Here is a 23,528-nt window from a genome sequence, read left to right on the forward strand (position 1 = left end):
AAGATTCTCTCTTTATCTTTAACCTTTGCCATTTTAATGTGTCTTGTTGTGGGCCTTTTTGGGTTCATCTTGCTTGGGACTCTCTGTGCTTCTTAAACTTATGTGACATTTTCTATCCCCAGGTTAGGGAAGTTCTCTGTCATGATATCTTCAAACATCTCTATGTCTTGCTCACTTTCTTCTCCTTCCATTACCTCTGTGATGCGGATGTTGTTAGGTTTCATGCTGTCCCAAAGGTCCCTTAAACTATCCTCATTCTTTCTAATTTTTTTTTCTGCTGATTGGATGTTTTTTCTACCTTGCCTTCCAAATTGCTGATTCAATTTTCTGCTTCATCCAACCTCTTTATTTTTTCCATTGTATTTTCTCTCTCTTTTTTAAGAAATAAATATTCATATATCTAATTAACAGAAATATCTTTCTTAAATGTTAAACACGTAATTGTTTGGAGGGGATGGGGAACAACTTGAAATGAATCAGAAAACACCTTCACATTACTCATTCTTTTCATATACTTCATATTTATACTTAATGCCTTTTTCCTCCTGGACATCAGAAAGAACACCTGGATACTCTGGGGAGAAGTTTATATTTCTCCAAATCAATTTCTGAAAAAAAAATGTATCCTGCATGATCCTTATCAAAAATAATCTATGATGGCCAAGCTTGTTCATGGCTTCCTTATAAACAAAACTGCCTCCCACTATCCAAGCCATGTCCACTTTATTTGTTAATTCTGGTTCCTCAATAAGTTTTAAGGCATCATCCAGACTTTTGGCAAGAAAATGAGCTCCTTTCAGAGGTTCTACTGAGAACTAAACTAATCCTGTCATTTAAAGGCCAATACTTCTCGGGAATGGAGAACCAGGTCTCCCTACCCAAATTCTGTTTACCTTCTGCTGAAGAGGTTATGGTCATTCTTTGGAAATACTTGAATTCATTTCTGAGTGGGGGCCAAGGCAGGTCTCCATTCTTGCTGATGCCCATGTTCTGGGACACAGTAATGATGCAGTTTAGGGGATGAACCATGACAGTGGCACTAAAAACCTCAGAGCTTGCTACTCCTTCCATTTTATTCTTGATGTCAGATATAGTATTGTTAATTTCCGACTGGTTCTTTTTTATGGTTTTTATGTACTTTAGTTCTCGCTAAGTTCCTTGAGCATTTTATCACCATTACTTTGAACTCTATATCTTATAAATTGCTTGTTTCCATTTCATTTAGCTCTTTTTCTGGAAATTCCTCCTATTCTTTTATTTTAGGTCTTTTTCTTTGTTCCCCATTTTGGCTGCCTCTTTGTTTTTGTTTATATATATTAGATAGAACTGCTATGACTTCCAATCTTCGTGGGGTGGTCTTATGTAGTCAATGTCCTGTGGAGCAGTCTCCTTGATATTCTGAGCTGGGTGCTCTAGGAATATCCCTTGTGTGGGTTATGTGGGCCTTCCTGTTATTAATTAGGTCTTGATTGCTGTTGGCCCATTCTTGGTTGGTATTTAACCTCAGGCTGGCTGTGAGGCTCAACTCCACCATGGTGTTCAAGCTGCTGTGCAGGTACAGTCTTTAGGTGTCTCGTTGTGCTCAGTGGCACTATCTCTCTGATCACCTGAGCTCTATCCCCCAGGAATGTTTCTTGTGGATTATATGCTGTAGTGAGGCTGAATGCTGTTGGCCCTTTTGTGGGTGGAGTTAATTCTTCAGGCTGTATTATTATAAGGCTAAACCTCAATCACCATGTATGAGATGCTGTGCAGGGGCTACCCTCTGTGGCTGGGTTGTTCTCAGCAGGGTCTGGTGCTTGCTGGAATTCCCCCTTGGTTGTGCCACTTATGTAGCTGGTTGTGTCAAGCTCTGGTGTCGTCTGAAGCCCACCACTGGTTGTGTTTGTCCTAGGTCCACTTGGGTAGGGTCAGGTACAGATCACTGTCAGGCATTGTATGTAACCAGTCTTGGGCTACCTGTCTATAGCTACCATGCTATTCATTGTTTGTGTCTGCATGTACTGGACCTGAATAGGTGTGGGAGGGGCCAATCTGTGTAAAAGGGTTAGCTTCTTCCAGCTTAGAGCTGGTAGCAGATCTGTAAAAGGACCAAGACTCCCTGAGCTTTGCCTCTACCTGTCAGCAATGCCCCTACCCCATGAGGTTACTTGGTCTTCTTCCAGAGCCTCCCAAAGAGAGACTATAGGATGAGCCCAGGCTAGCCCAGATGGGCTAGTGGGTCCCCTACTTGGAGATTAGCAGTCAGGCACTGAATGAGGGGAAAGTAGCCCCCAGTTTAAAGCAAAACCCTTCAGTCTCTGCCAGAGTCTCTAACTCCAGTTCCCCCTAAAAAGGCTCACTGCAGGTTCAGGTAGGGTAAAGCCTTCTATCCCTTTTGAAGAAGCAAACTCAGCCACCCTGAGTTCAGGGGGATGGATCAAAAGTGTTTCCCATTGAGGATGCTGCTGGCCCAACTGGCAGAAGAAGGCTAAGCACTTTGTCCTGGTCCCAAACAATAGCTGCTGATGGTCTCACACTTTGAATCTCCTCATTCTGAGCTACTCTCCCTTCCCCCATGGAACTGCACCCTGCAGGGGTATCCAAGGCTGATCCAAACAGTCTGCCATTGGGGGTGATACCTACAATTTGTAGGAGGGGAGCAGGCACTTCTCCTTCCAGGGGTAGTGCAGGCTTAACTCATACGGAAGCCTGGATTTGCCTCCCTGCAATGCAGCCACACAGTCCAGTACTCACTCCTCGGCATCCAGGAAGAAGTCTCCCTGGGAGACACAGTCCAGAAATCCTAACTTTGTGCAGCTCCCCACTCCCCACCCCAAACCCTGCACCGCCAAACCAAGTAGGATGGGCCCAAGGTCAGCCCTACCTGACACTCTGATCTCTCTGCATGGCTGGTCTCAGCAGGGTAAGGCTGAAAGTCCCAGCTGTGCTCAGGCTCCGAACCCAGAAGGATGGAGCAAAAGGTCCAGCTTCCCTGTGCTGCCAAACCCAGGAGGACAGGGCAGGCCAAGTGGCACAACAGATTATGGGATGGGTGCGTATGTGCGCTCGAGGTGGGGAATACTGTTCCTCTTTTCCAAGCCATACAGTTTAGTCACTGTCTGGGTCTCCACCAAAAGCTTCCCCCCAAAACAGTCCTGGATGGTGTGTCCAAATGGTTAGAGTTGGTCCACTCACCAAAGGGTCACAGATTCAATTCCTGGTCAAGGCATGTACCTGGGTTGCAGGTTTGATCCTTGGACCCAGTTGGGGTGCCGGCAGGAGACAAACAATCAATATGTCTCTCACATCATTGTTTCTCTCTGCCTTTTTCCCCTCTCTCTTTTTCCCTCTCCCTTCCTTCCACTAGAAAAAAAAATCAGTGGAAAAAATATCCCCGGGTGAGAACAAAAACAACAAAAGCTCCCCGGAAAATAAAGGGTCCCTTATAGTCACGGCTGGGTATAGCCAGCAGTCCCCTCTTCAGGCCCTAAGTATGGCAGCTTGGCCTCTCCAGCAGTCAGAGTCCACAGTGAACTTTCCAGGCTGGCGCTGTAACTTTAGGAGTGCTCTTTCCCTGGGAGGGTGCAGTACAAGTCTCCCAAGTGGACCGAATTACCGCTGACCCACCACCAGATGCCACACAGTATCCTCTTCTCATTTTTGCTGCTCTGAGTTGGGGGTCCTCATGTGGGGTTGAGACCCTGGGCACCTCGGGGGAAGGAGTTCTGCAGCCATGGTACATCTCCGGCTTCTCAGCCACACTGCACCTGCGTGAGGGGGCTCTCCCTTTCCACTCTCTATACTTCTTACCAGTCTCTATGTGGCTTCTTCTGTACTCCTTGGTTTTTCAGGTTGATTGCTCTTAATTACCTGTAAATCTGGTTTAGTGCTGGGAGCAAGTGGGTACCACTTCCAGTTACTCTGCAGCAATTTTGGAATCCTATATTATTCTTATAACCCTGTAAAATATGTATTTTAATAGAAGGCTTGTTTTTTTCACCCCAATCTTCCATTCTTAATAGTAAACTTTTGTTTTGGAGGTGGTAGTTCCACACTATAATTTTCCATTTAGATAAATAACACTTATTTAGCCTTAATAGTATACTAGGCATTTTATCTAAGATTTTTTAAATTTAAGACTCAAAAAGGGTCTTATGATCCCAGCTTTACACCAGAGAAAATAAGGCATGGTTATGAAAATTCTAGGCTCTTACTTGACCTGGCTGACTCCCTGGTCATGTTCTCATTGGTCGGCCATGCTCACATGTAATAAGGTGTACCACATGGGACATTTCTTGATGCCTCATTCCCCATTCACATTACCATTGGCAACCAGCCCACAGGTGATTCCACCTTCAGTCCTGCCTATGCTCCCACATAACAGGAATATGGTAAGCCAGAGATTTCCCAAATTTTCAATCTGTGGATTCCTTTCATGATGCAAAATATACATTATTTTAAATGCCCCCATTTTTGGCAGAAGCAAAACTGACCAGGATGACCAGCATGGTTAGAGTTGCTTTGTTGGAGCACTGATAAATTGATCATGTGAAAATCATCAATTTTTACCCAAAAGAAATTAGGACATAGTTTTAATACAGGACTAAAGCACAGATCATCATTAGAGCAGCTCTATAGAGGCCCTCAGATTACACCTTGACATTACTGGTTTGATAAGAAATAGGCCAGAATGAAAGATGAGTTCAGATAGCCTTACTGTGGGTCCCCCTTGCCTCTGTAGTCCATCTATCACAGGACAGAAGGGCATGTGTCCCTCCTGTGCGATGCCGGTGGAGCTGCAGCACACACACACCATGACTGGGATTTGTGAGGACAGATCTCCAGTGCTGAAGCCACCTCTACTCCACCCTTGAGTCTGTTCCAGGCCTGAAGCCACACATGCTTTTTCTGGTTTAAATGAATAAGTGTTCATTTTACTATATATTAGACAAAAAACAATGAACTAATAACATCTCTTCAGGGGTGTCTAACGTAAGGTATCCATCACTGGTACACAGCCCTAGAGTGGCCTGAACAGAAAGAAACTTGGCAGAAGGAGCTGGAGAAAGTATCATGATCCCTTTTCTTCTTTTGTATATCACCGAAAAACAACAAGGAGAATAAGAAATAGAAACACAACTAGGAATGAACTGTCACCTGAACCACAGGTATAAGGAGGGACTCACCAAAGCAGGGAAGGACCAGAAGAAGCATGAAGCTCCAAAGGAATAGCAGATGGGCACAGGTCTCTGACAACACAGGTGCCGCTCAGCTCTCCAAGGTCCGTGAGAGGCACAGCTGTCAAGCCCTGTTTGAGACCACACGGTCAGGCGTTGAGCCAGTGTGGGACCTTCCTTGGACTTGGCTTAGCCTGAGATCTTGTGAAGCCCAGGAGGCAACACTGGGTAAACATGTAGACGAGGCCTCATTCCAGGGAGAAATGGGGGAAAGGTTTCAGGAACTTAGACCCCGGTCAAAGCATCCTTGTTTGCCTGTAGCATGGTCCTAATCCTTCCATCACACAATCCTCCTGGAAGAGCTGGACAAGCCAGCATGGCTCGGTGGTTGAGTGTCAACCTATGAATCAGGAGGTCATGGTTTGATTTCCAGTCAGGGCATATGCCCAGGCGAGTTCAATCCCCAGTAGAGGGCGTGCAGGAGGCAGCTGATCAGTGATTCTCACCACTGATGTTTCTATCCTCTCTGAAATCAATTACATATATATATAGAATACCTGCAAAAGAACCCACCCAGAAGTGAGACGTGGAGAGTCTGGTCCAGGGGTGGGCAAACTTTTTGACTCGAGGGCCACAATGCGTTCTTAAACTGGACCGGAGGGCCGGAACAAAAGCATGGATGGAGTGTTTGTGTGAACTAATATAAATTCAAAGTAAACATCATTACATAAAAGGGTAAGGTCTTTTTTTTTTAAGTTTTATTCGTTTCAAACGGGCCGGATCTGGCCCGTGGGCCGTAGTTTGCCCATGGCTGGTCTGGTCCCTGCTCCTCTGATATTGGCCATGGCTCACCATTCAAGCCACAGGGACCTCTCCCAGCTGCAGTCAAGGTCCTGACTCCAGCTTTGTTCTGGACCTCTCAGAAGGTGAGGTGACAGCACCACTTCATTCTGGCTCTCTCTGGAAGCATAGCTGACCCTGGGAGCTTAATCTTCACCAGAGTCAAGTAAACACACATCCAGAAATCGAAGAAGGTGACATCGACAAGGCAGAACTATGAATGCGCAAGAGTGATGTGGACCATGAGCTCAAAATGAACTGCTGGGGTGTCCACTCCCAGAAAGTAAGAAGGTCTTTGCTAAAATGCTGCTATATCCAGAAGTTGTTTCCTTCCCGAGTGGGTGCTACCTGAAAATACACTGCCTATCAGAAGAGGACACACATTTTTGGAGAAGAAAAAAAAAAATGCCCACAATGGGTATTATACACACGACCTCTAAGAGCAGAAGCTGGACACTCTGTGCCAGGTGGTCAGATCATATGCAACTCCAGCTCACAAGCTCAGGCCTTTCTGGACTGACAGTGAAGAAATGCAGTGGGACCGGGGCCTGAGAACTCCTCCCACATTCCTGACAAGTGGGGGGTTGGAAGGGGAAGCTAAGATGGGAGGTCTCTGAGGCCACAGACTGAAAGGGAATCTGACCCATCCCAGTGTTTGTCTGAGAGGCACATTTAAAGCTACTTCATAGTTTATATGCTTGGGTAGTAAATTTATCTCTTTCCTTCTTTTTTGGAAAGTGTGGGCAGGGCGGGAGGGGAATGGTAAGAGAAAGGAGGCCAATAGCAAATCTGACAAGCCTTGAATTACATGTCTTCACTGAATTGGAAGAAAATACTTGGCCATTGGATTAGAACCTAAAAACCCTTAGAATAACAATAAATAAAACACAGTGGACAAGTCCCCCAGAGGAGGTCTATGCACTTGATCCAGAACTGCAAATGTAAACTTGAAATTTCTTTGAAGTCTTATACTTGGTCTTTGAAATTCATCCAATTTTTCATTCTTCCCATTAATGTTTATTTTAATATGAAAATGATACTTTCTCTTCTGAATCTTCAAATAAAACCCAGTGTTCTAAGAAGGTGTGTCAGGGGAACACATAGCCCAGTTTCATATGATCAGGGATTTGAATAATCAGGTATCCAGAAGCTACATGCATTTAGAGCAACTGCTGGTTGACGATCTGGCTGCCATGGTGACACAGAGACAGCAAGCACAGATTCGAGGCTCTGGGAGACAGGGGGACTGCAGAGGACCCCTCTCCAGAAGACTATGGTCAGAGACACTGCCAAGCACCTTTCAAAAGTCACACTAGGGAAAAGCATTATATTGTATCTGGAAACACACACACCAAGGTCTCATGGGTGGCTAATATCCTTGGTGTCCTTGTTATCGTCTGCATGAGTTCAGCTGGGTTAGGCTGTCATAACAAAATAGATACAGACATGCAATGACTTAACACAGTAAAAATGTAACCTCTTTGGAGGTTCAGGTAGGCAGCTCTATTCCACATGATCAAACAAGAATCCAAGCTGATGGTGGCTCTACCATCTTAAATAGGTAGCCTCCAAGGTTGCCTGGGCACTGTCACCCCAAACATCCCGAAGAGGAAAAGAGCATGTCAGTGAGTCAGGGTGAAGTTTTTATAATCCAGGCCTGGAAGTGACTCACACATATTTCCTACTCACATTCCATACATTCACTCAGTCATATGATCATACTGATTGCAAGAAAGTCTGGGAAAGCAAGTATAGCTGTCTGTTCAGGAAGAAAAGGCAAACACAGATTTTATAGAATAGCACATTTTGCCACATTACCTGAGGCCAGGAAACCCCACAAAGCTATGTGCATTAATTTCTGATTGATTAAATAATGACATCATTGCTATATGGGGCACCAGCACATTCCTGGGCAATTCTAGGCCCTCTTCAATATTCTTGTTATGTTAAAGAGATTCTGCCCCAAACTAATAAGCTATTGGAAAGTTTATTGGTTCTTTTTCTGAACATCAATTTTTCCAAAACTTTTATCTGATTCAGTTAATTCCAAGCCCTCTGTAATGAAATTAATAAAAATGCTTGTCACTCTAAGATCAAATTTTTCTTCCTAAAACTATCTCTTCTAAAACTGCATTCCATTTTAACTTTAAAAAAAATTAATTAGTAACAAGCATTTCTCTGGAGCACAGGAAGTACCGATGAGACATTCAAAATAGAAAATAATCCAATGGTCCTTTGCATATGATCTTTTCTTATATTAAGTTTGCCATTCTGACTTCATTGGCTGGCCTTGCACAAATGTCATTTGCAGTTTTGTAAATTGGAATTATCATTACTTGTGAAATGTCACCGGCATGACATCTATAACAGATCTTCTTGTGAAGTGAAACATATTATATTCGGATTCAGAGGCAGAACTGCCATAAACTGTTTTTCTATTAGCTTCTGACTAAAAGGTGAGTATCCCATATCTGCATATCTCACCAGTGTCCTCCACCAGGCAGATTATGTAAGCTCCCCTGTCCAAGGCTGATGACACCTTGGATTTGTACAGTTTCTTCAAAGGACTTTTGTTTCCAGAATGATAGCTACATTTCAAAGCTCAGATGAGTCTGTCATTGCTTTTTTCCTTCCTCTTAGTGACTTAGTGATACCACTTAGCTGCACCTTTTGACCTTCACTCAAGGCCACCATATTACACAACTCCAGAACACATAGCCATGCTCTCTCTTGACTTAAAAGCTTTCCCTTCATCCTAATAATTCAGGAATACTGCATCTGAATTCAGGTGGGTCTTCATACTCATTACATGGTACAGGAAAAATTATAGCAGCTGCAACTAAATAAAAAGTGGGGGAGGGGGAGTTTGTGTGTCCATTTTTACTAGAATTGTCTAGAAACTAAACCATTACAAATATTTGGCAATGCAAATACGACAAATATGATTTTAAGTGCAGCTTGGTGGAAAGTAAAGGAAATCACATAAGTCAAAAATAAAGAGTAAGCTAAAAACCAGAGTAGGAGCATATGAGCTAATACTGTGAATGCCCCAGAGGTAGGGTTGACAGCCCCCAAAATCTTGAGGCTTGAATATCAATAATCCTGCCAAAACAAGTGGTAGAGCTTTAGTTTGATGCAAGTAAGGGGAATCAAGATTGTTACAGCAATTGTGGGCCCTTAAAGAACAACACCCTCAATAAAAGATTAGACGACAGAATTATCCACATAAAATCACAGAGGCATGACAAGAAATTTTGTGTGTCACTTACTGCACTGGGAGTCAGAAAAAAAAAATCCTTCTTGGGAATTTATAACTGTATTTCATGCACATTTTGGGTTCAATTTTACATTAACAGCATGATTCAAGAAAGCCCAATTTAAGAAAAGAATATTAAAATTGTTCCAGCCAATAAAAGTCATCAGAGCACTGAACTAGGGCTGCACAATCTTTTCATAGAGGATGAGCTCACAATCAAAATTCCCAAAATGCCTGAAGAAATAATATGTTATGATTAAGAGCCATAATAGTATTTGGGTTCTAATAATAGTATTAGAACCCAAGAATTTCAGATAATTGGATAACTTTATAGATTAAAAAATAAGAATATTTGACATGATGTATATCAAAAAGAAAATCAATCATAAGAAAAAATTAAACATATGAAAAATGAAAACTAAATAGAAACGTTAGAAATAAAAATCAAGTAATTGAAATTAAAAACTCAGTGAATAGGTTTCTTCTGATTAGACAATGCTGATAAGAGAATCAGTGAACTGGAAAGCAAATATAAGGAAACTAGAGGCCTGGTGCATGAAGTCATGCAGCAGTGGGGTCCCTAGGCCTGGCCTGTGAGATCAGGCCAAAACTGGCTCTCCAACATCCCCCAAGTGGCCCTGGATTGTGAGATGGTGCAGGCCAGGCCAAGGAACCCCACTGATGCACGATCGGTGCCAGGGAGAGATGTGGGAGGTTGGCCAGCCAGGGAGGAATTGCAAGAGGGCTCCAGGGCGTGTCCAGCCCATCTCACTCAGTCCTGATCGGCCAGACCCCAGCAGTAAGTTAACTCACCGGTCAGAGTGTCTGCCCCCTGGTGGTTAGTGCACGTCACAGTGACTGGTTGATTGGCCGACTGGTATACCAGATACTTAGCATATTAGGCTTTTATTATATAGGATTATATAATATGCACTATACAGATGAAGAGATAGAAAATTCTAAAGAGAAGTTAAGAGATATTCAAATTGAATGAAAACTTCCAAACACACCTAGTAGAAGTTGCAGAAAGAAATAGTCAAGAGACTAAGGAGAATGAGTATTCATAAAAAAAATGACTGAATATTTTCAGAATTTATCAAAAACATGAATCTGTGGATTCAGGGAGCACAATACACTCTAACCTAAATAAATAAAACAAGTCCACACCTGAACACAACATGGTAAAACTGAAAATCAGAAGGCAAAGAGGAAAACTTAAAAGCAACCAGTGAGCCCTGCCCTGGCCACTATGGCTCAGTTGGTTGGAATGTCATCCTGTACACTAAAAGGTGGTGGGAATTTAACCCACCTACCCAGGTTTCAGATTCGATCTCTGGTCATAGTGCATTTGATCTCTCTCTCTCTCTCTCTCTCTCTCTCTTTCCCTTCTTCTCTCTGAAAATCAAATTTTTAAAAAAGCAACCATTGCCAAAACCGATTTGGCTCGGTGGATAGAGCGTTGGCCTGCGGACTGAAGGGTCCCAGGTTCAATTCCGGTCAAGGGCATATACTTTGGTTGCAGGCACATCCCCAGTAGGAGGTGTGCAGGAGGCAGTTGGTCGATGTTTCTCTCTCATCGATGTTTCTAACTCTCTATCCCTCTCCCTTCCTCTCTGTAAAAAAATCAATAAAAATATATATTTTTTTTAAAAAAGCAACCATTGAGAACATCCTTTAAACTGATAGCAGATATACTATAATAGCAGTAATAAAAACCAAAAAACAAGATAATAGCTTCAAAGTGCTGAAAGAATATAATCCTCAATTTCTATTTTTATATACTCTAAAATTATTGTTTAAGTGAGTAAAAATTAAAGATACTTTCAGAAAAACCAAGACTGAGAGCAGTTAGCCAATTAATTCTTAATAAAGGAATTACTAAAGGACTTTCTTCAAAAAGAAGCAATCAAATTCAGAAGAAACAAACATGATGTAAGAAGCAATGATAAGCAACGACATTGGTAAGCATTCAGGTATATATAGACAAGAATCATCTGCATGAATCCCCATTAAAATAACAATGGCATATTCAAAGATCTAACAGTGATGGTGAACCTTTTGAGCTCAGCGTGTCAGCATTTTAAAAAGCCCTAACTTAACTCTGGTGCCGTGTCACATATAGAAATTTTTTGATATGTGCAACCATAGTAAAACAAAGACTTATATTTTTGATATTTATTTTATATATTTAAATGCCATTTAACAAAGAAAAATCAACCAAAAAAATGAGTTCGCGTGTCACCTCTGACACGCATGTCATAGGTTTCCTATCACTGATCTAGAACAAACTCTCCAAAAAAAATCACCTAGAATAAAAAAAGACCTCGAATAGCCACAGCAATCCTGAGAAAGAAGAAAAAAGTTGGAGGGATCACAATACCAGATATCAAGCTATATTATCAAGTCACGGTTCTCAAAACTGCCTGGTACTGGCACAAGAACAGACATATAGACCAATAGAACAGAACAGAGAACCCAGAAAATGACCTAACCCATTATGCTCAATTAATATTTGACAAAGGAGGCAAGAGCATACAATGGAGTCAAGATAGTCTCTTCAATAAATGGTGCTGGGAAATTTGGTCAGATACATGTAATAAAAATGAAACTAGATCAACTTATACCATACACAAAAACAATCTCAAAATGGCTGAAGAACCTTAATGTAAGATGGGAAACCATAAAAATCCTACAACACACCAAAATTGGCAGCAAAATTGCAGACATATGTCGTAGCAATATCTTTACAGACACAGCTCGACTAAGGAGAAAATAAACAAATGGAAGTACATCAAAATAAAAAGCTTCTGCACAGCAAAAGAAACCATTAACAAAACAACAAGAAAGCCCATTGCATGGGAGAACATATTTGCCAATGATATTTCTTATAAGGGTTTAATCACCAAAATTTACAGAGAACTCATAAAACTTAACAAAAGGAAGATAAATGATCTACTCAAAAAATGGGCAAAGGATCTAAATAGACATTTCTCAAAAGAGGACATACAAAAGGCCCAGAGACATATGAAAACATGCTCAAAATCACTAATCATCCGAGAGATGCAAAAACAACAACGAGATACCATCTCACATCTGTCAGAATAGCTATCATCAACAAATCAACAAACGACAAATGCTGGCGAGGATGGAACCCTCATGCACTGCTGGTGGGAATGCAGACTGGTGAAGCCACTGTGGAAGACAGTATGGAGTTTCCTCAAAAAGTTAAAAATGGAACTCCCATTTGACGCAGTGATCCCACTTCTAGGACTACATTCCAAGAAACCAGAAATACCAATCAGAAAGGATATATGCACCTCTATGTTCATAGCAGCACAATTTATAATAGCTAAGATTTGGAAACAGCCTAAGTGCCCAACAGCAGATGAGTGGATTAAAAAACTGTGGTACATCTACACAGTGGAATACTATGCTGCTATAAAAAAGCAGGAACTTTCACCATTTGCAACAGCATGGATGGAACTGGAGACCATTATGCTAAGCAAAATAAGCCATTGGGAGAAAGATAAATATCACATGATCTCACTCATATGTGGGATATAATGATCAACATAATTTGATGAACAAGAACAGATCCAGAGACAAATGGTAGGGGAGGGGTGGTTAGAGAGCAACCAAAAGACTTGTATACATGCATATTAGCATAACCAATGGACAAAGACACGAGCAGTGAGGGATTGCCCGGGGTGGGAATGGCTGGGAGTCGGGGGTTTAATTGGGGGAAAAGGAGACATATGTAAAACTTTAGTCAATAAATAAATAAATAATTTTTTAAAAAATTATGAAGAAAAAAAAGAATCATCTGCATGAGAAACAATGACATATTTTAGAAAAGAGGTATAAAAAAGTGGAATACAATACTAGATAATAACAAAATGTTTGATTGAGGAGAGTCAGGAGGGATAGAAAGTAAAGTACCCCAAGTGCTATATGCTGTGCAAGAGGAATCACTTAATTTCAATTATTCTATTTTTATTTATAAAATTTTTATTTGATTTTTTATATTAGTCTGGCTTCATTTTTTTAAATTCTTTATTAGTTAAGGTATTATAAATGTGTCCTCTCGTATAATTAGTGACTCTGAGCACGTTTTCATATGTCTTTCAGCCTTCTGTATGTCCTCTTTCGAACAGTGTCTATCTAGGTCCCTTGCCCATTTTTTGATTGGATTGTTTATCTTCCTATTGTTAAGTTTCATGAGTTCCCTGTAAATGTTGGAGATTAAACCCTTATTGGTGATATCATTGGCAAATATGTTCTCCCATGTAGTGGGTCTTCTTGTTGTTCTGTTGATGGTTTCCTTTGCTGGGCTGGTTTCATTTTTTATTTTTTTTTCTCAGAAAGAATAACTAAGCACAGACTTCAATAATTCAGATACAAATTAAAAACTAAAAGTTAACCATTAAAAGAGTAGAAATAGAATATATAACTTGCCAAGCAGCAGCAGCAAAGTAAGAAAAGAGAATTAAGAAAACTCAATCAGTTTAGCAGAAAGCAAAAAGGGAGAAAATAAGAAAAAAAAGAAATTTATGTAATATGTGTATGTATTATAAACAGAAACACAAAGTAATATGGTAGAAATAAAGTTTTTAAATTACAATAAATGTGGGATATATAAAATATGTATTAAATATAAGTATAATATAAATTATATTTTATTAATTAAACTTTTGTTAGACAGATTTAATTCAATTCATAGAAATGGATGTAACCCACAAAAGATTTAATACAATTAACTGTAAACATATGGAAAGAATTCTCAGCCTCATAGTAATTAAAGAAACAATGAATTCACATATGGATCTTAAAATGACAATTCTTAAGAATTGTGTGAAAGGAGTGGGTAAAATGGCATTTTTTAAAAATGTTAACTGTAAATGAATTGGAGCAAATTTTCTGAAGTTTACAATATGTATTAGAAACTTTAACATATGCATACACAGCAATTACACTTTGAGGAAATAATCAGATCATGTGTACAAAAATTTATCTACTTAATGTTCTAATGAATTATTTATATCAAGAACCTGAGCTCTAACTATCCAACAATTAAGAGTTGTTAAATTTTTATTGCTGCTACTACAGTTGCTAATAACAATAATAGTAATTAAATATTTTTTAAGAGTTTATTACCTGTCAGGCATTCTTCTAAATGCTTTACAGATTAACACATTTTAATCTCCATTATAACTATAAGATAGATATTAGATTCATTCTCATTTTATAGATAAGAAAACTAAGACATACAGAATTTAGTAATTTGCCTAGTCACTGAGCACAAATTACTAAATTGATCAAATGGAATAGCCCCTCATCCCCCTTTTTCTTTTCTCTTTTTAGAAAGGTACTGTCTTTAGTGATTTGTGTCTTCCCACTTCAAAATGCTTTTTTGGGACACTCATCACAGTTGAGAGTCAAAGGCCATGGGCACAGGTAGATAGTGCTGAGAATTTGGTAATAACCAAAATGGCATGTATATAAGTAATGTCCTTGAGTTCCTTCCCTCAGCCTGAACCAGGCTGCTTTATTTCTGTCACCTCTGTTTAATCTTGTATCATTCCAGGGATTAACCTTTTGCAGAAGACAGAAGGAAATTGGAAAATGTTAAGATTATGAAGTATGTGTAATAGCCAGTCCTGGGACAGATTTTCCATAAACGGCCAGAGTTTCCATAAACAGTCAAAGCAGTGTTTCCCATCTCATGTACTCTTCCAGAACTTTACCATTCCCTCATGAAGAGGCAGAATTAATGTCCCCTTCCCATCACCTGGGTGGGGTCCCCAGAATCACCATGGTACATGTGTTTGTTCGATTACACAGCAAATAAAAAACATGCTCTAGGAATACTGTGTTTTCATAACACTAAATACATGAAATAATACATATTGTAAATCTTAATATTGGAAACACACACTATGTATGTTAACGTAAAAATCATATTTATACGTAGGCAAGAACAAGCGTGGCTGCATCATCACTGAAATATCAACCATCTCTGCCCTGGGTACCAGGATTATGGGGAACTTTCTTTTGTTAGTCATGCAATTTGAAACAAAACTTGTGATTTCAAAGATAAAGAAACTGGTGTGGCTGGTGGGATGGGTGCGGGTGGGAGTCAGAGTCAAAGGGAAAAGATATCTTCTGCCTGCTCAGCAGGAAACTTCTTTGTTTCTGAGGTTTCCTGGTCCCTCATGGCCTAATGCCACATTTCCCCAACACCCAAGCTAGCTAGGTTTTTTTCCATCAACCCTCAGTATCTCTAGCTGCGTCTCCAGGCAGCTGTCTGCTGCCCTGGGTCAGCTGTTTACCCTTTGTTCTCTTGGTCCAATCCAAGAAGATGCTGAATTACTGGGGGAGTCACACAGGGATTTCCTTCGTGTCATCTGAGGAAATGGGCCCAGGTGTACAGTCCATAGTGGGAAACAATGGCAACTTATTAAATTCATTCAACACATGTTTACTGAGTACCTACCATGTTGACAGACACCATCCTTCTGGCAAGCAACCCTGAATTCAAAGAGAGTAAACTCAGCCAGCCTCTTCCAATACACTCCTCTAGTACTTAAAAGAAAAATAAAGATCACAGCAATAAAGGTATTTTAAGCAGTGAGCTGTTAGCCTCCTCTAGATGGAAAAGTCTTGCATAAGGGAAATTTAGAAAATGCTTCCTGCTGAAAGCACATTTTTCATCTTAAACTGGCCCAAGTCTGAACCAGCAGTCTGATGGAGGCTAACAGCTCTTTCAAGTTCAACCCTACCCTCAGGAAATACCCTCAGCCTTTCTGGATGCAAACCTAGAGAGATTCTTCAGTCATCACATTTTTTCCTTCCCTGGCTCATATAGGACCTTCTAACACTTCCTACTGTGGACTCTGGGAAAGAATGTACTTAGTAAGGACTCCTGCTGGCTAACCAGGCTCAAATTAAAACAAACAAAAACACACCACCAAACAGAGCCTGGCAGCCATTCTACACAGTCTCTCACTCAAACTACACTTTAGGGAGAAGCCTGCCTCTGCACTGAACTACCTGCCTGCACTGTTTCTGCCATCTGAGCCAGTCTTATAAAGGAGTTCCTGTAATCCTATTTCAACCAATAGGACTGGAGCCTTTCCTTAACCAATTGGAGCTGCCCAGCTCCACCCAACCAGAGCGGCTCTATTTTGACTAAGCAGAACAGTGCCTTTTGGACCAATTGAACAAGAAGGGTTTGGAGTCCTCATCTGTATGAGGACAGACCAACCAGGGTACAGGGTGGGGACTTCTGTCTATATAAGCCAACTCCCCTCTGGCTTAGAGAGGTGCACTCTCCCAGTCCATGGAAGACTGAAGACATCATCTCTCTGAGTGACCTGAAACACCTGGAGCAGAGTGAGGCTGACCAGCACAGTGTGTGCAAAGTAGACCTGCAAGGAGCAGAGCAGAGCTGTCAGGGGCCTGGCCCCAGGGTTGCCTCACAGCCATGCTATTTTGTGTTGTATCACAATTGAGCTGTTATACTGAATAAAGTTTTCTTATTCACCACACCCCATATGGGGGATTCCTGTTGGCATTGAATTGGCTCCAACAACCATAGACCAATTGGTTGACATTACAAAAGTAGTACTTAGATCGACATTGTTCAATACCCTTTACCATACCACAGTTGTGCTGCTCCTTGAAGTAAAATGCTGCTCTGAAAGTGGAGTTTAGCTTTTTATCTCTTACAAAATTTATAGTCAATTGTTGAGATGCTAAGGAGATTTCATTTAATCAAGAGGGAAACATTTAATCAACAAAAAAACAATCTGAAAAAATATAAATAAAAATCGTAAATAAAATTTTCCTTGGCCTGTGTTCCACATGAAATATTTAATGTGATTTTATTTATTTATTTCATTTATTTTAGAAAACATCTAAGTCATCTTAAACTTTACTTCCTTGGAACCCCTACACTGATCTAAGCTAAGTTAACGTAAGTTCTAAGTACATTATTGCTCTCCTGTTTTTGGGGGGGAGGGATGGGGAGATTTCTATAGTTACTAAAGATTTCAGTGAGCGCTTCCTGAGTAGCTCAGTTAGTTAGAGCATTGTCCCAATACACCAATGCTGCAAGTTCAATCCCCAGTCAGGGCAAATATAAGAATCAACCAATGAATGTTTAAGTAAGTGGAACAACAAAAATGGATGTTTCTTTCTCTCATTTTCTCTTTCTCTCTCTCTCTACCCCTCTCTCTCTCTCTCTGCCCCTTCCTGTCTTTCTCTCCCTAAATCAATCCTATCTAATAATAAAGAAACATGGTAATTAGCCGTACGACCGCTACCCTTCCCATTGGCTAATCAGAGAGATATGCAAATTAATTGCCAACTAAGATGGCGGTTAACCACCAACAAAGATGGCGGTTAATTTGCATATGTAGGCACAATTCTGGGAGGCGAAAGGGAAAGGACGGAAGAAGCCCCCTGCCACTGACGGTGATCGGAAACCCAGGGGGGAGCTAAGAGCCGGGGGCAGGGCAAAGGCGGCCCTGGGGGCTGCCTTTGCCCTGCCCTGCAGCCGTGATCAGAGAACCGGGCGTCTTTGCCACCCCCAACCAGTGATCGCGGGAAGCAGGGGTGGAGCCCGCGATGGGAGCTGGGCAGGGGCGGAGCCGGCAGTCCGGGGAGCTAGGGGTCCCTTGCCCAGGCCTAAAGCCTTGGCCAAAGACTTAGGCCTGGGCAGGGGTGGAGCCTGCAATCCGGGGAGCTGGGGGTCCCCTGCACAGACCTAATGCCTTGGCCAGAGGAGTTAGGCCTGGGCAGGGGCGGAACCAGCCATCGCAGGGAACAGGGGTGGAGTCAGTGATCCTGGGCAGCTGGGGGTCCCCTGCCCAGGCCTAAGGCCTCGGTCAGAGGCATTAGTTCTAGGCAGGGGCAGAGTGGGAGATCGTGGGGAGCTGGGGGTCCCCTGCCCAGGCCTAATGCCTTGGCCAGAGGCGTTAGGCCTGGGCAGGGGCAGAGCCTGCAATGGTGAGCAGCTGGGGGTCCCCTGCCCAGGCCTAATGCCTTGGCCAGAGGCATTAGGTCTAGGCCAGGGCAGAGCAGGAGATCGCAGGACGCTGGGGGTCTCCTGCCTAGGACTAATGCCTCCACCAGAGGCCTTAGGTCTGGGCAGGGGCGGTGCCAGAGATCATGGGTAGCAGGGGCGGAGCCAGGGATGGTGGGAGCTGGGGGTCCCCTGCACAGGCCTGACACCTCTGCCAGAGGCCTCAGGCCTGGGCAAGGGGCCGATCTGGCGATGGGAGGGTGATGAGGGTCAACTCCTCTGGCTGAGGCATCAGGCCTGGGGGGGGGGGCAGAGCCAGTGATGGGGGGAAATGAGGGTCCCCTGCCCAGGCCTGACGCCTCTAGCAGAGGCATCAGGCCTGGGCAAGGGGCCGATCCTGCAATTGGAGGGTGATGGGAGTCAATGCCTTTGGCCCAGGGCTCAGGCCTGGGCAGGGGGTGGAGCTGTCAATCAGAGGGGTGTGCGGGTCCCCTGCTCAGGCCTGATACCTGGGCCAGAGGCATCAGGCCTGGGCGGGGGGTGGAGCCAGCTATGGGAGGGAGATGGGGGTCCCCTGCCCAGGCCTTACACCTCTGGCGGAGGCATCAGGCCTGGGCAAGGGGCCAATCTGGCAATCGGAGGCTGATAGGGGTCAACGCCTCTGGCCAAGGGGCCAGGCCTGGGCAAGGGTGGAGCCTGTGATCGGGGGAGATGGGGTTCCCCTGCCCAGGCCTGAAGCCTGGGCCAGAGGCGTCAAGCCTGGGGCGGGGGTGGGTGGGGTGCCAAGCCGCAGATTGGTGTGAACTACAGAGGAAGCACCTTTTCTGAACGCTCATTGGTTAAGCTCCCTGTATGCCACTGGTAATATTCTTAGTAACTTGGGTAATAAGAATCCAAAACAGTGATCTAGGGTTTTTCACCACACTCCTGGCGAAAAAACGAAGGTCCGCTGCTGTAGGGCTAAGAAATGTCATATCCTGCCCTAGCCAGTTTGGCTCAGTGGATAATGCCTTGGCCTGCCGATGGCAGGGTCTGGGTTCAATTCTGACCAAGGGCATGTACCTAGGTTGCAGGCTCCTCCCTGGCCGGGGCCCAGGTCAGGGCTTATGCAGGAGGCAACCAATCAAAGTGTTCCTCTCATTTTGATGTTTCTCTCTGTCTTTCCCTTTCTCTTTCACATTCTCTAAAAATCAGTGGAAACATATCCTCAGGTGAGGATAAAAAAATAATAAAGAAATTATTATTATATGAAAGACACATCTTGAAAATGCCTAAAAAATGTTGTCATTTTTTCATGGTGATGGGACTGGAGTCCGTGTTGATGAAAAAACCTTGCTGGCTGTGGTGACTGGCAGTGGCTGCAGCAGTGGGGTGATGGGGTTGGTGCCTTCCCCTGATCAGCCTGGTCACCTCCCACAAAGGGAGGCCAGACTGCAGCTTAGGCCTGCTCCCCAAGGGGAGCTGGGAGCGGGCCTAAGCCATCAATAGGACATCCCCTGAGGGCTCCCAGTATGTGAGAGGGGGCAGGCTGGGCTGAGGGACACTCCCCCCACCAGTGTACGAATTTCGTGCACCGGGCTCCTAGTCAATAAATAAAATTTTAAGATTTATGTGAAATAATTTGAACTAAAGAAAAAGAGTGGGTTTTCTTACATCAGGGGTCCTCAAACTTTTTAAACAGGGGGCCAGTTCACTGTCCCTCAGACCATTGGAGGGCCGGACTATAGTTTAAAAAAAAACTATGAACAAATTCCTATGCACACTGCACATATCTTATTTTGAAGTAAAAAAACAAAACGGGAACAAATACAATATTTGTATTTGCATGTGGCCCGTGGGCCGTAGTTTGAGGACCCCTGTCTTACATAGTAAATACTGGAGGAAGGGAATATGCCCTATAAAGTTGAGTCCCCTGTGGCATTTGACTGGATCAAGGAATCAAGGAGCATGGCCATTCCTGTTTCCTATATCCCTCTGTCTAAGTTTCTTCCTCAGATAAAGAAATGGAAGTCAGACTCAGTCATCCTGCTCAAAGTGGTCTGAAGGCCCCATTCTTTCAAAGCTCAAGTCACAAATGTAAAAGAATCAAGGGCTTCTATCTGGATTTCAGTTCTCAATAGAGGACGCTGCTGATCAATTATTTCCTATCTCATCTAGTTTCTTTGCGGTAAAGAAATACCTCCTCTCTGAGAGAAGTGTGAGTGAAGAGTTTTTAAGATTTTGTATCTTTCTCCCCAGAGACATTAGCAAATGCCAGTGCTGAAGTCTCCACGCTCTTCACTTCCTCCAAGTGCACAGGGAATAGGTTGGCTGAAGTTTTTAACAAAACATTTGTTTCATCAAAAGTTAAACATGTTCTGCCACGTCACATGGAATCTCAAGTTGTGACCAAAATTTTGTCATTACATGGACAATAGAAGCACCATGAACTAGCCTTTATAATATCTGAGCATGTGCTGGGAAACTGAGCCACAGTAGCTCTAGAAAAAGCCATTCACCTTAGGTTATCAGCTGAATTCAGGGAATCAAGGGAGGTTTGCATTTTCAGTCAATCTGGATTCCAATTGCAGAACCTTCTGTGGATGCCAGGCCATTCCTGTCCTAACCCCTCTCCAGCTCAGGATGTGGTCCTAACATGGATTTCACTGTGGAAATGCTCATTATTTTTCAAGTAAAGTTGCAGAACATAATTATCAAAGAGATAACAACTAACAAGTGTTGCTGAAGATGTGAAGAAAAGGGAACCCTCGTGCACTGTTGGTGGGAATTGGTGCAGCCACTGTGGAAAACAGTATGAAGCTGCCTCAGAAAAATTAAAAGTAAAACTACCATATAATCCAGCAATTCCACTTTTGATATTTATCTGAAGAAAACAAAAATACTAATTTGAAAAGAAACATGCACCCTCATGTGTATCACAGAATATTTATAGTGGCCAAGACATGGAAACAACCTAAATAATCATCAACAGATGGCTGGATAAAGAAAAATGTGGTGTATATATATACACACTGGAATATTATTCAGCCATAAAAAAAGAATGAAATATAGCCATTCACAACAATAGGAATGTGCCTTGGTGGCATTGTGCTAAGTAAAATAAATCAAATAGAGAAAGACAAGTTTCATGTGACCTCACTTATATGTAGAATCTAAAAACAACAACAAAACATACACACGCAAATGAGCTAAGACACAGAAAACAGATTGGTAGTTGCTAGAGGTGGGGGCTGGGGGTTGGCAAAATGAATGAAGAGGGTCAAAAGGTACAAACTTCCAGTTATAAAATGAATTAATCCTGGGATGTAATGTGCAGCATGGTGACTATAGTTAATAACACTGTACTGAAAGTTTAAAAGTTGCTAAGAGAGTAGTTCTTAAAAGTTATCATAAAAATTTTTAATAATGTATATTGTTGGTTGGTAATTAGACTTATTGTGGTGGTCATTTTGCAATACACATATATAAATATCAAATGATTACACTGTATACCTAAAACTGATGTATAAGTTATACCTCAAGAGAAAAAAAAAAAAAAGAAATTTCAGAGCCTAAAACATTTTAGGCAGTAGTGCTCCATATAAACAGACTAACAGTGATGGCGAACCTATGACACGTGTGTCAGAGGTGACACGCGAACTCATCTTTTTGGTTGATTTTTCTTTGTTAAATGGCATTTAAATATATAAAATAAATATCAAAAATATAAGTCTTTGTTTTACTATGGTTGCAAATATCAAAAAATTTCTATATGTGACACGGCACCAGAGTTAAGTTAGGGTTTTTCAAAATGCTGACACGCTGGGCTCAAAAGGTTCGCCATCACTGGACTAGAAGGAAATGCATTAATAGTGGTTGGAGATTATGGGTAACATTTTTTCTTCTTTTTTGATGTGCTTTCAATTTTCAAAATTGTCTGCAATGTACATATATTACATTTATAATTTTAAAAAAATTAACAGGGGATAGCAGACTATGTGGAAAAGGCAATGGCTCTCTCTAGAGACTCCAAGGATGCTGAGTTCCCAAGAAGTCAGAAGACTTCTTATGGTCCATCCCTAGAAGGGAGATTTTTCAGAGCCTTTTAGAAGCACTGTGGAGTACATTTGATAAAACCCTCTATGCACTGATCCACGCCCCCAGAGGGTAATCCATTACATAGAGAAGCATTGGGGAAAGAAAAAGTTACCTTGACTCTCTAAAGATGTATAGTTCATAAGACACTGTGGATGGATACAGAGCTCTAAAATCCCCTACATTAACCAATGCTTAGACACGTTGGAGAAAAAAGTCCACCGAGCTCCCTCTGCAGGTCTATGGTAGAATTAACTGACCACCTTTCATTCTTGGCTTCTTTAAAAGAACACAAGGCTCCAGTCAACAAAGTACAGGTTAGTTTTCTGCAATATGAAATGAAATGTGCTGACACCAAAAAAAAAACAACAAACAAACAAACACACACACACACACACACACAAACTAAATTAAAAAACTTCCTTTGGTCTATTCTATGGTAGCAGTGAAAAACAGTATTTTAAACAAGTATAGGAAATAGAAATAGCCCTTGTAATTTCAGTTCTGTGAAAAAACTTCAGCAGAGGGTGATTAAAATAGCCAATTACAAAGCAAAAAATCAGGGCTGCAAGCCAATATTTCTGGCTCCAATAGACAAAGACCTCCCTCAAGTTCTCAAGTTGCTTCATGGAAAGGGAACTGGTAAAGCAAGATGACAGAATCTCATGGAATCTAGTTTTTCTTCTTTTTCCTGTAAATTTTAAAGTCAGATCCTTGATAGTCTGCATCATCTACCTCATCAGTAAAATGAGAGTATGTGAGATCATGTCTTAAGATTCCTTTAAGCTTTAACTGAAAATAAACAAATATGCAGTAGTAATAATATATTTTGTTATCCTCGCATATGTCCAAGAGTGGATGGTTTCTATCTACAAGCTGGGGCAAGGGGTATAATCATAAAACCTGGGGCCAAGTTTCATCTCTGCCATGTGCTGATGGGGGTGTCACTTCTCTTAGTGTCCAATTACTTATCAGTAAAAATGGGAATACTAAAAACAGAGATGTAAAGGGAAAAAAGTCCCCATTTTCATCGCAGCAATTAAAAGGGTAAACCACCTAGGAATGCACTTAACCAAAAACAGGCATGATTTATATGATGAACACTTTAAACACACTACTGAGAGAAGAGAATCTAAACAAATGGAAGGGTTTAACATGTTCTTAGGTAGGCCGA

At 42.0% G+C, this 23,528-nt stretch overlaps 1 pseudogene; it reads right to left on the reverse strand.

The window, feature by feature from the left end:
* Window positions 1-494: 494 nt before the first annotated feature.
* On the reverse strand, window positions 495-1,126 carry LOC118661822 (annotated as a pseudogene).
* Window positions 1,127-23,528: the final 22,402 nt, after the last annotated feature.

The sequence above is a fragment of the Myotis myotis genome, unplaced genomic scaffold (assembly GCF_014108235.1).
Source record: "Myotis myotis isolate mMyoMyo1 unplaced genomic scaffold, mMyoMyo1.p scaffold_m19_p_1, whole genome shotgun sequence".
Taxonomy (NCBI): Eukaryota; Metazoa; Chordata; class Mammalia; order Chiroptera; family Vespertilionidae; genus Myotis; species Myotis myotis.